The 12,208-nt window shown below is 39.7% G+C and overlaps 1 pseudogene; it reads right to left on the bottom strand.

Moving 5' to 3' along the window:
• Positions 1 to 2,630: 2,630 nt before the first annotated feature.
• Positions 2,631 to 2,748, bottom strand: LOC126459202 (5S ribosomal RNA; annotated as a pseudogene).
• Positions 2,749 to 12,208: the final 9,460 nt, after the last annotated feature.

A 12,208-nucleotide genomic window follows, 5' to 3' on the forward strand; every position in this document is an offset into this window, starting at 1 on the left:
ATACTGCTCAGCTGTCTGGGACCTTTACCAGATAGCATTGATAGAGGAAATGGAGGAGACCCAAAGAAGAGTGGTGAATTTAGTAAGCACAAAGCTGACATGGAGGTGCCCAGCCAGCTCCAGAGGCAGCCATTTCAAGAAAGGCACTCCACACCATTGTGAGGTTTAATGTTAAATTTCCATCAGTGTACATTTCTAGAAGAATGACCAATATACTGCTTCCTCCTACACATATCTCATGAAAAGACAATGAAAGTAAAATTAGAGATATTGGAGCTCAGGCGGAGGCTTACCAAAAATTGTGAAAGAGGTGTGTGTGGAAAAAGATGCTAATTTGAAATTTACTATTTTTTTTAACATATATAAGTAGCTTTCCTAAAAACCTTTCCTAACAGAGCATTAAAAAAAAGACAGCCACCAATAACCAAATACAATGAAATATCAGATTTAAGGAAAAGAGAATTTTACACAAAGGTCAGAAAAGATAAAGTGTTGTATAACTAGCATGCTACTAAAAGTACTGTATTATCTGGGAGAAACTTAATAAAAGACTCATAAATGTGAAAGTTACAATATAAAATAATTTGGGTAATAACAAAATTAAAACTATGGCCAGTGGAACAATTATATTGTCACTAATACGAAGGTGGTTTGAAAAGTTCTCGGAATCACCATGAGAGGTCAGCACTAGCACAACAAGTTGTTCACATGATATTTATTGGACTGTTGCCTATAAACACATGCCAAGTCAATGCTCTTGGAAGAGAGCTGTGATGGTGATGTGGCTCTGTTGTTCCTGCGTAGTGATGTATGAAGGTGGAAAAAAATCAAGATTCAAGCAGTGATTAAGTACTTCATAAAGAAAGGTATGAAAACAAAGGCTATTCAGTTCATGCCAATTTTCAGAATACGCTGGGGGACTCTGCTCCTTCATATTCAACTGTTGCCAAGTGGACAAATGAATTTAAGTTTGGACGGGAGAGATTAGATGATGATCTGCGCAGGGGTTGGCCAAGATATGTCACTACTCCAGAAATCATTGCAAAAGTGCACAAAATGCTCATGGAGGACCACCGAAAGTGTGTGAAATTGCTCATGCTTGCCAGATGTCATCTGAAAGGGTATATCACATTTTAACTGAAGAATTAGAAATGAAAAACATGGGTGCCACAACTCTTGACGCTGGATCAAAAACACATGAGAATGGACATATCAGAACAATGTTTGGCCCGTTTTAGGAGAAACGAACAAGATTTTTTGTGCCGGATTGTGACCACAGATGAAACTTTGTTGCACTACTATGCCCCAGAAACAAAACAACAATCAAAGCAGTGAAAACATGCTGATTCTCAGCCACCAAAGAAAGCAAAGACAATTCCTTCAGTGGGAAAGGTCATGGCATCAGTGTTCCAGGATGCAAATGGGATTCTGTTTGTAGATTATCTCCTCACTGGGCAAACAATTATTGGAGAATACTATATAACCTCCTGTACAAATTGCAACAAAAGATATCTGAAAAAAGGCCAGGTTTAGCAAGGAAGAAAGTCATCTTCCATCAAGACAATGTGCGCCCACACATGTGCCATTGCCACAGCAAAATTACAAGAACTAAGGTATGAATAGTTGCCACACCTGCCTTATTCACCTGATACGGCTCTGCCAGACTTCCATCTCTTCCCAAAACTGAAAGTTTTTCATGGTGTATGAAGATTCACTTCAAGCAAAGAATTGATAGCCAGAGTTGATAACTGTTTTGCAGGCTTGGAGAAAACTCATTTTCAAAATGGGATCAAGGCATTGGAACATCAATGGACCAGGTTCATTAATCTAAAAGGAGACTACATTGAAAAATAAAAAAAAGTTCCAGTGATGTAAGAACTTTTTTTTCTATTCCATTCTGATAACTTTCCAACCACCCCCGTAATTCACAATTTGGAAGTATTTATAATCACGACTTTCTAAATGTGCCAACGAATCTGGTATTAAACAGTTGCAGAAACAATAGACTGTATCAAAAATGTTTTTCCATAAAACTTAAGCACTTAGAATTAGCACTAACATTCTTCATTGACATTAAAAGAATTATAAAAGTTCTCAAAAACTAAAGATCATACGTTGTAGGTGTAATTTCAAATAGAATTCCATCCTTAGTGATGAATGTATTGCACCACCAACAAAGAGAATTTTGTTAGTCAGATTAAAATATGCCCTTTTTAAATCACTTTATGTGAAACATTGCATTGCATTAAAGACTTAAATATTGCCAATTTCCCTCACAGGCATCTTTTCCAACATATTTTAGAAAGTAATGTACTCATCAGTAATGCCACACTCAGCCAGAAACAGTTTATGTAATGTAACAAAGTTTTAACTGCAGAAAAGTTTATCAACTATGAACACCATTTGTGCATGTTAAATAAAAGCTTAAAGCATTCCCTCTTCAGGCCACAAGTGGCCTACTGGGACCATCCGACTGCCATGTCATCCTTAGTGGAAGATGCGGATAGGAGGGGCATGGGGTCAGCACACCGCTCTCCCGGTCGTTATGATGGTATTCTTGAACAAAGCCGCTACTATTCGGTCGAGTAGCTCCTCAATTGGCACCACAAAGCTGAGTGCACCCCGAAAAATGGCAACAGCACATGGCGGCCTGGATGGTCACCCATCCAAGTGCCGACCATGCCCGGCAGCACTTAACTTCGGTGATCTCACGGGAACTGGTGTACCCACTGTGGCAAGGCCATTGCCAAATAAAAGCTTACATCTCCTGGAATTGATGATTATGCAAGCAAGTGGTTTGAATTATATTTATTACAAAGAATACAAAATTTTGTTCTGAAGAATTCAAACAATGCTGAAAGAAGGAAAAAAGTTAGTTGTTGTGAAGATGCACATGAGGAAGAAGTACAGTGTCACAGTAACATTGACCAATGAGTCTACCGTGTTCAATGATATGGACATCACCCATGCAACATTATGGTTCCTCACACCATAATACCTGGACCACCAAAATGATCATGTTCAACGATATTTCTAGGTGCATTATGTGTTCCCACCTCTTACCATATGAGGGTACATCCACCATTGTCAAACATGATCATTTTGCTGGTTCAGATGTTATGGATGGGAAGGCATAATGTTGCATGGGCATACTTACCTCCATGGTCAAAATTACTGTGACACTGTACTCCATCCCCACATGTATTTGGCCTGGACATCATTTTTATACATCATGGTGTGGAAATGCACTGAACTGCACATTGGAACAAAAGGATATTCAGCGAATGGGTTGGCCTGCCCATTTCCCTGACTTACGTCCAATCAAATATGTCTGAGACGCTTTGAGGAGATGTATTGCAGACTTCCACATACACCAACAACTATCCAGCAGTTGTAATCCATGCTTATGGACAAATGGAATGCCCTACCACAATAATTCCATACCAACCTTGTGGGGTGCAGAGTAGCATGTTGCAGAGCATGCTTTTCCACCTGTGGTGATTACAAACCCCATTAATGACCATGTCCCACCATTCATAATGCCCAGGGGTCATCAGTGACTTCAGGTAATTACTGTCTTTGAATAAAAGTGTCACTGTTCTTGTCACTGTGTATTTCTTTCAGTTGGCTTCTGTTCTATACTGTAGTGGGTCATTCTATGTGTGGTCCAAGTTTCATTGAGCTATGTTACTTGGCAATGACACGTCATGTGAAAGTTACTTTCATCCTCAAGTTTTGCACACTAGTGTATATGAATGCCCTTCCACTTAATGAACCTCAAGCTAGTTAGTATTTTTGTGGACAACACAAGCACTATAACTGTTAGAGAGAATGCACAAGAAAATATTGTTAATGATGTTTAACTGCTGTCTGAAAATGTTATTTAATTATGAAATTATGAAAAAACACTATGTTTTCAGTTGTATGCATCAAATAGAATAACACCAGCAATTAACAATAGCACATGAACAGGAGTTAGCAAATAGGATAGATTGTTCCAAATTTTTAGGTCTACATATTGATGAAAACTTGAAGCGAGTTCCTTGCTGAAAGATGGTTGATGATCCACTGTTGATGAGCTAGGTCTATCACAGCTCCACCAGAACCCCATTAGCTACCACTCTTTGGAGTTCTTACTGGGCTTTACAGCTACTGCATTGGTTTAATGTCCCATCAACAATGAGAACATTAGAGAACTGAATTGGTCCCAGGGCACTTGATGGATGAGGGATGATCTAAAAGAAGAGGTCGAGAGGATAAGCAACAGGATAATTAAGATCAGAATAGGGAAGAAGTATGGAGGTGGTTCAGGTGTATGCCCCTCAAGTGGGCTCTACATCTCAAGAGAAGGAGGGCTTCAAAGAAGAACTACAAAAGCAATTCAATGGACAATGGGTCACAGTCATGGGAGACTTGAACACACATGGAGGGAGTGAAAGACAAGGGTACGAAAATGTAATGGGAGCAGAAGGGGTGGGGAAGCAGAAATGAAGAAGGGAAGAGACTGTTGGAATTCTGCAAGAGAAATGGTTTAGTGATAGGTAATTCACAGTTTCAGAAGTAAAAAAGGTCTCAAACTAATAGAGCATGACAGGAATCTAGTGCAGGAATCTTCTGTGGATTACATGCTCTATGACTGGAAAACCAGAAGGGCTGTAACAGATGTAAATGACCACTGGTTGGTGATAATGAGTCTGAGAATCGCGAAAGAATGGAAGAAGACAGAGAACTAGGAAAGGAGAATTACAGTATGGAAGCAGAAGAAAAGGAAGTAAAGGAAGAATATCAGGAGATTATAAGGGAAATCTTACCAAAAGATGGACCAAAACAGTAGAAGAGGAATGGGGACAATTTACAGCAGGACAAGTGACAGAAAACAGTGGAAGGAGACACCAAGGTGGAATGAAAGAGTCAAGGAGGTAGTGGGAAGGAAGAACAAGGTCTTCAGACTGTGGTTCCAAGAAAGGACCAAAGTAGCAAGAGAAGATTAAAAGAAAAAGAAAGAAGAGGCAAATAAGACAGTGGCTGAGGAGACAAGAAAGTGGTTGGAAGAATGGAGAAACATGACAGAGAGACAGCAGAGGAAATAAGAATACATTATATGGAATAGTCAAAAGTAAGAGGAAAGGTTTGAGAGAGGATGCAACAATGATAGACAGAAATGAGAATGAGGTTGATAATACAGAGAGACTGGAGATAGTTGGAAGGAGTACTTTGAGCATTTGCTAAATCCAAACAGATTTGCATGTCAAGATAATAGACTAAAGGAAGTAGAAGTAAGCTCTGAAGAAAAAAGATCTGACATGGAAAGAAATAGAAAATGCACTGAACAATATGAAAGGAGTAAAGGCACTAGGTATGGACAAAGTAAGTGTCAAATTGATGAGGGCAGCAGGGGAGATTGGGAAATAGTGGCTGTATCATGTGATGAGGATGGTGTGGAACAAGAAGAATATTCCAGGAGATTAGAAGAGGGCACTAATTATCCTTATATTCAAGAAAGGGAGTAGAAAGGATTGTAGAAACTACAGGTGATTCACAGTGATACCACATAGTGCAAATGTATATGAAAAGATCCTGGGTCAAGAACAAATTCAGAGAGGAACAGCATGGCTTCAGACCTGGGAGGTCAACTGTTGACCTCACATCTGCAGTGAGGCAGCTCCAGGAGCACCACTATGAATATGGGGAAGACCTTGTGATGGCCTTTCTCAATACAGAAAAGATATCTGATAGCATCTGCAGAAGAAAGATCTGGGAAGCACTAGAAAAGAAGGGAGTGGAAAAAGAGACAACAAGCAGAGTGGAGGAGACGTACTGTGGAAGTCTGAGTTGTGTGAAAGTGGAGAATGACAGCATAGACTGATTCAGCAACCAATTGATGTGAAACAAGACAGTGCATTGTCACCTCTCCTTTTTGTTGTGGTCATGGATGAGATAATAACTAAAGTGGGAGAAAAAACTGGAGAAGACAAGATGAAAACAATGGTGTTATCAAATGACTTTATGAACTGAGGAAACAGGGAGGACAAGATCCAGGAACAGCTAGGTGCTAGGGAAGCAACTGTGAGACTGTACTGAGCAAAATTTTATGTAAACAAATGTGAGATCCTGGTTACTACTAGAAAGAAAGACCAAACAGTGGAATGAGGATTAGAGGTGAACAACTTAAGAAGGTGGAAAGTGTTGAGTAGTTGGGAAGTATGACAGAGGAAAATGGAAGAAATAAGAAAAAAATCAGTGAACATGGCAGAAAAGCAGAAGCATTCCTGTGAATTGTTAGGAGCTTGGTTTGGAGTAAAGATGTCCCACAAAAAGCAAAGAAGTAATATACAGAAGTTGCTACATCCCAGTACTGACCTATGCATCTGAAACATGTATAATGAAGAAAAGAGATGTAAGCAGATTGCAGGCATGGGTGATGAAGTTCCTTGGAAGGAGGATAGATGTATCAAGGAGATATAGGATGAGAAATGAAAGGGTAAGGAAAATGGTGCAAGTTAGCAGAGCGGGATAGAAACATCAATGTTAATATGGTAAGGACACTTAAAGAGAATGGAAAACAAGAGAACTCTCAAGAAGATACATGAAATGGAAATGCAAAGGAAATGATGAAGAGGAAGATCAAGGGCTAGGTGGCTGAAAGGTGTGGAGGCGACTGTTGGAGAAAGAGGTGGGGACAGGACCAAAGTGGACACAGATAGATGGTGGGAAAACAGGACTAGACAGTGGGCCTCATGTTCCAAACAGACCCAGCAAGGGGATGGAAACTGTTCAAGATCATGATGATGATGATGATGATGATGATGATGATATTGCTGAAAACTTGAAATAAACATAGTACTGAGCTGCTCAAACAGCATAGTTCAGCAGCTTTTGCTGTTGGTATAGTTTTGGCAACAAATTTACCAACATTTAGTGTGCGTATTATATCTTACAGCACAAATTTCCTGGAGTAATTTATCAACATTTAGTCATATTCTGCATATTACCTTTTAGTAATATCTCACAGCACAAATTTCCTGGAGTAATTTGTCACTTATAATGAAATTATTCATTTCACAGAAGCAAGAAGTGAGAATAATATGTAGTGCTCACTCTCAAACATCTCCTAAAGGAATTGGGCATCTAGGAAAAAACAGATGGATACTTACCATAAAGAAGTTGTAGACAGGCACAATTAAAAGACACTCACATAAAGCAAGCACACCTCATGCACACACGACTACCAACTCCAGCATCTTGGGCTGTAACACAACACCATGTGTCATGCAAGCAGCAATCTGGAGGGGGTGGGAAGGGGAAGGGGAAGGGATAGTAGTGTACAAATGGGGAGAGGCTGTGAGACGATGTCAGTCAATAGCCTGCTGACAAGGATCATGCTACGACAGGAGTGGCCTCTACAAGAAGAGAATATACGCGCTGCTCCTGCCAGCCTCAGCGCACAGTACTAGATAGACAGTAAACACAAAGTACTAGACCGGGCCTAGCACAGAGCGCTACTATAGCCATTATTAGTGATCATATGAGCGACTGTGAATACTTACATGGACATAGTATATAGTGAAAGATGTTGACTGTTTGTATGTCGCTCATTGCTTGCGACACCATTGTAAATTCAAAGTTAAGTATTGTCAGACTTTGTTATTGTAATAAAAACTATTAACGTGATTTGCTTGAATTTTTGTATAGCTATCCAAGAACACAGCATCTTTTAGGCACCCTATTACAGATGAGTAGGCAGGACCCCACAGGTAGGATGTTCCTCATTTCAGGGCACTATGATAGGTAATCAAATCTTTGATTATCTATCATTGTAGGATGGGGCTAGGATGTCCCTCATTTCAGGGGATGATGATAGGTAATCAAAGCTATGATTTCAATGGCTGTTTTACTACCCGAGCCATCTGGATCCTTCCTCCTCCTCCTCCACCACCACCTTTTCTGAAATGCACAGATGGGAGCTATCCTTACAACACATTCTCCATTCCTGTAATTATTCCGGCCTCAACCTATCATAACATACTGTCGCCACACCCTCCACCCAACAGTTTCCACCCCTTCTGTCCTATCATCTCCTTCCCATTCTCATCTCCCACTCTGTTTATTTTCGGCCCTTCACCAATGTATCTGCCAGTCTGTTCCAGCTCCTCTCCTTTTTCTTGCTCCTTTTACCCTATGTTCCTGCCCCATAACCTCCTGATACTGAGCCTATTGGCAGCCTAGTCCCTGCACTCTCCACCAGACAGCATTTGTTTCTCTCCCCACCCGTACACTACCATCCCTTCCCATTCCCCCTCCAGATTGCTACTTGCAATCCACGTGATGATGTATCCTGGCCCGAGAAGCTGGAGTTGGTGGTCATGTGTGTGTGAGGTGTGCTTGCTTTATTTGAGTGTCTTTTAATTGTGCCTGTTTTCTATATGGTAAGTAGAAATCTGTCTTTTCCTACATTGTTTGCTAATGAAATTTGTTAGAAATAATAACACAATTTGAGAAGAATAAAAATATCTGCAGCTATAGAACTAAAATAAAATAACGTCCTATATTTCTCATTGTTAAATCTGTCAGTGCCTCAGAAAGACTTTAGTATGCAGCCAAAAAACTAATTTTTCATTATTTGCTCAAAACATAAATCGGTAGACAAGTAAAAAATAAAATTTTAAATACACCTAAAATCATTTCTTCTGAACATCTCCTTCTGTTCCACTGAAGAATATTTATTAAAAACTAGTGGCATGTATAACAACAACTAGGTTTAAATATATCACCACTACATGAGTAGTGTTAGACTAATTTGTCCATTATTAGTAAATTTAAGAGAGTGCACTGTTTGTAACTTGTAAATGGCCACCATGTAGCCACACTCACAAAGATATTGTGTATATGTAGTCATTTAACTGACTTGTCCCACATCATTCTGATAAATATTAGGCAACCAATTAACTAAATATAATTTACACAAATTGTTACATCTGTCAGATGCACTGATTGCTCTGAGAAGTTGAATAACTGGAAAGAACACACCAACCCATCACCTAACAATTGTTCCTCCACTACAGATGACTTCATATAGTATGTACCTCAACTTTCTGCACATGTGATCACTACACCACTACCACTCACAAGCACAACAAAGGTTTTAAAAGTAATTTTTAAAACTTTTCTGTCCTATGTAATATTCCATTAGTACCCATGTGTATCAGAGGATTACCACCTCAAAACCAACATCTTCTCAATGATATTTGTGTGTGGGAGATTTAAAAAGTACTGTGAAAAATAGAATCTTCATAAAATGTGATTATGACATAATTTTAAAGTTATAAGAGTGTTTTCACTCATCCTCACACCAGTTGGACATCTTTCATAATGGGGTCTGAGTGAGTTGCTCCTCTTCCACTTTTACATCTGTTGTTGTTGTTGTTGTTGTTGTTGTTGTGGTCTTCAGTCCTGAGACTGGTTTGATGCAGCTCTCCATGCTACTCTATCCTGTGCAAGCTTCTTCATCTCCCAGTACCTACTGCAATCTACATCCTTCTGAATCTGCTTAGTGTATTCATCTCTTGGTCTCCCTCTACGATTTTTACCCTTCACGCTGCCCTCCAATACTAAATTGGTGATCCCTTGATGCCTCAGAACATGTCCTACCAACCGATCCTGTCTTCTGGTCAAGTTGTGCCACAAACTTCTCTTCTCCCCAATCCTGTTCAATACTTCCTCATTAGTTATGTGATCTACCCATCTAATCTTCAGCATTCTTCTGTAGCACCACATTTCGAATGCTTCTATTCTCTTCTTGTCCAAACTATTTATCGTCCATGTTTCACTTCCATACATGGCTACACTCCATACAAATACTTTCAGAAATGACTTCCTGACACTTAAATCTATACTCGATGTTAACAAATTTCTCTTCTTCAGAAAAGCTTTCCTTGCCATTGCCAGTCTACATTTTATATCCTCTCTACTTCGACCATCATCAGTTATTTTGCTCCCCAAATAGCAAAACTCCTTTACTACTTTAAGTGTCTCATTTCCTAATCTAATTCCCTCAGCATCACCCGACTTAATTCGACTACATTCCATTATCCTCATTTTGCTTTTGTTGATGTTCATCTTACATTCTCATTTCAAGACACTGTCCATTCCATTCAACTGCTCTTCCAAGTCCTTTGCTGTCTCTGACAGAATTACAATGTCATCGGCGAACCTCAAAGTTTTTATTTCTTCTCCATGGATTTTAATATCTACTCCGAATTTTTCTTTTGTTTCCTTTACTGCTTGCTCAATATACAGATTGAACAACATCGGGGAGAGGCTACAACCCTGTCTTACTCCCTTCCCAACCACTGCTTCCCCTTCATGTCCCTCGACTCTTATAACTGCCATCTGGTTTCTGTACAAATTGTAAATAGCCTTTCGCTCCCTGTATGTACTCAGGAGGATGTCGTTATCAGGAGAAAGAAAACTGGCGTTCTACGGATCGGAGCATGGAATGTCAGATCCCTTAATCGGGCAGGTAGGTTAGAAAATTTAAAAAGGGAAATGGATAGGTTGAAGTTAGATATAGTGGGAATTAGTGAAGTTCGGTGGCAGGAGGAACAAGACTTCTGGTCAGGTGACTACAGGGTTATAAACACAAAATCAAATAGGGGTAATGCAGGAGTAGGTTTAATAATGAATAGGAAAATAGGAATGCGGGTAAGCTACTACAAACAGCATAGTGAACGCATTATTGTGGCCAAGATAGATACGAAGACCACACCTACTACAGTAGTACAAGTTTATATGCCAACTAGCTCTGCAGATGACGAAGAAATTGAAGAAACGTATGATGAAATAAAAGAAATTATTCAGATAGTGAAGGGAGATGAAAATTTAATAGTCATGGGTGACTGGAATTAGTCAGTAGGAAAAGGGAGAGAAGGAAACATAGTCGGTGATTATGGATTGGGGCTAAGAAATGAAAGAGGAAGCCGCCTGGTAGAATTTTGCACAGAGCACAACATAATCATAGCTAACACTTGGTTTAAGAATCATGAAAGAAGGTTGTATACATGGAAGAACCCTGGAGATACTAAAAGGTATCAGATAGATTATATAATGGTAAGACAGAGATTTAGGAACCAGGTTTTAAATTGTAAGACATTTCCAGGGGCAGATGTGGACTCTGACCACAACCTATTGGTTATGACCTGTAGATTAAAACTGAAGAAACTGCAAAAAGGTGGGAATTTAAGGAGATGGGACCTGGATAAACTGAAAGAACCAGAGGTTGTACAGAGTTTCAGGGAGAGCATAAGGGAGCAATTGACAGGAATGGGGGAAAGAAATACGGTAGAAGAAGAATGGGTAGCTTTGAGGGATGAAGTAGTGAAGGCAGCAGAGGATCAAGTAGGTAAAAAGACGAGGGCTGGTAGAAATCCTTGGGTAACAGAAGAAATACTGAATTTAATTGATGAAAGGAGAAAATATAAAAATGCAGTAAATGAAGCAGGCAAAAAGGAATACAAATGTCTCAAAAATGAGATCGACAGGAAGTGCAAAATGGCTAAGCAGGGATAGCTAGAGGACAAATGCAAGGATGTTGAGGCTTATCTCACTAGGGGTAAGATAGATACTGCCTACAGGAAAATTAAAGAGACCTTTGGAGATAAGAGAACGACTTGTATGAATATCAAGAGCTCAGATGGAAACCCAGTTCTAAGCAAAGAAGGGAAAGCAGAAAGGTGGAAGGAGTATATAGAGGGTCTATACAAGGGCGATGTACTTGAGGACAATATTATGGAAATGGAAGAGGATGTAGATGAAGATGAAATGGGAGATACGATACTGCGTGAAGAGTTTGACAGAGCACTGAAAGACCTGAGTCGAAACAAGGCCCCCAGAGTAGACAACATTCCATTGGAACTACTGACGGCCTTGGGAGAGCCAGTCCTGACAAAACTCTACCATCTGGTGAGCAAGATGTATGAAACAGGCAAAATACCCTCAGACTTCAAGAAGAATATAATAATTCCAATCCCAAAGATAGCAGGTGTTGTCAGATGTGAAAATTACCGAACTATCAGTTTAATAAGTCACAGCTGCAAAATACTAACACGAATTCTTTACAGATGAATGGAAAAACTAGTAGAAGCCAACCTCGGGGAAGATCAGTTTGGATTCCGTAGAAACACTGGAACACGTGAGGCAATACTGACCTTAC

This window comes from Schistocerca serialis, chromosome 2 (assembly GCF_023864345.2).
Source record: "Schistocerca serialis cubense isolate TAMUIC-IGC-003099 chromosome 2, iqSchSeri2.2, whole genome shotgun sequence".
In the NCBI taxonomy this organism is placed as follows: Eukaryota; Metazoa; Arthropoda; class Insecta; order Orthoptera; family Acrididae; genus Schistocerca; species Schistocerca serialis.